Below are 1,453 nucleotides of genomic sequence, written 5' to 3'. Positions count from 1 at the left end.
CAATAAATGTGATTAATCAATGAATAATATCATACAGTATCAATAAATGTGATTAATCGATGAATAATATCATATCAATAAATGCGATTAATCGATGAATAATATCATACAGTATCAATAAATGTGATTAATCGATGAATAATATCATACAGTATCAATAAATGCGATTAATCGATGAATAATATCATATCAATAAATGTGATTAATCGATGAATAATATACAGTATCAATACATGTGATTAATCGATTAATAATATCATATCAATAAATGTGATTAATTGATTAACAATATCATATCAATAAATTTGATTACTTGAATAATACTATCATATCAATAAATGTGATTAATTGATTAACAATATCATATCAATAAATTTGATTACTTGAATAATAATATCATATCAATAAATGTGATTAATTGATTAATAATATCATATCAATAAATGTGATTAATTGATTAACAATATCATATCAATAAATTTGATTACTTGAATAATAATATCATATCAATAAATGTGATTAATCGATGAATAATATAATATCAATAAATGTGATTAATCAATGAATATCATACAGTATCAATAAATGTGATTAATCGATGAATAATATATCAATAAATGTGATTAATCGATGAATAATATCATACAGTATCAATACATGTGATTAATTGATGAATAATATCATATCAATAAATGTGATTAATTGATTAACAATATCATATCAATAGATGTGATTACTTGAATAATAAAATCATATCAATAAATGTGATTAATTGATTAATAATATCATATCAATAAATGTGATTAATTGATTAATAATATATCAATAAATGGTAAGAAAATGAAGGCGAGCGTGTTCAGTTTATAGAGATTTTATTTTGCTTAAATAAGTCTTGGATCATCCAGTGTGTCTCGTACAAGGTTCATCATCAAGGAAGATCAAAATCAAATATGTTGACACGGGAACAGACGAGATTTTCAACAGCAGTAAAAAGTCCAACATGTGGAGATTCTCTTGTTAGTCAAATCCAAACAATCCAAAGAAAGGAAAAGAGTCCCACAGGAAGTGAGAAGCACACCAATGAAGCGCTGCGTTATTATTCATGTTATTATTGCAAAGATGTGCCACTTGTCTTATTGTGAAAGGAAGGAGCCACTTCCTCTCCCGTGCTTTGGCTTGAAAGCTGAGATGAAAAAGGGCGTCACATGCAGGAGAAACCACAGTCCTGTTCCAGCTCGGTGCATAAAGCAGTCCTGATTGTTCCTGATTGTTTCACACTTTCATGTTTTGACTTCAAAAACAACAAATGAACGACGGCGGCAGGACCAGATAAGGCGTGGCCCCGCTCCGTCTGTCCGTGGCCCCTGAGAGCCGAGGTCGCGTGACACCCTTGAAGGTCGAGGGGGCGTTGTTGTTGTTGTTCCTGACCGTCCTTAAAAAGTGCCTTCTAGTG

At 30.1% G+C, this 1,453-nt stretch overlaps 1 protein-coding gene across 7 annotated transcripts in view; it reads right to left on the bottom strand.

Annotated features, from left to right (window-relative positions):
* Nucleotides 1–855: 855 nt before the first annotated feature.
* Nucleotides 856–1,453, bottom strand: part of LOC133577950 (ankyrin-3-like) — a 213,807-nt gene continuing 213,209 nt past the window's right edge. For all 7 annotated transcript variants that reach the window (XM_072912710.1, XM_072912712.1, XM_072912711.1 and 4 more), the window contains one exon: nucleotides 856–1,453. This exon is cut by the window's right edge and continues 171 nt beyond it. The gene's annotated coding sequence lies outside the window, so the exon portion shown is untranslated.

The sequence above is a fragment of the Nerophis lumbriciformis genome, linkage group LG39 (genome assembly GCF_033978685.3).
Source record: "Nerophis lumbriciformis linkage group LG39, RoL_Nlum_v2.1, whole genome shotgun sequence".
Lineage (NCBI taxonomy): Eukaryota > Metazoa > Chordata > Actinopteri > Syngnathiformes > Syngnathidae > Nerophis > Nerophis lumbriciformis.
This window is presented reverse-complemented; position numbering and strand designations above follow the sequence as displayed.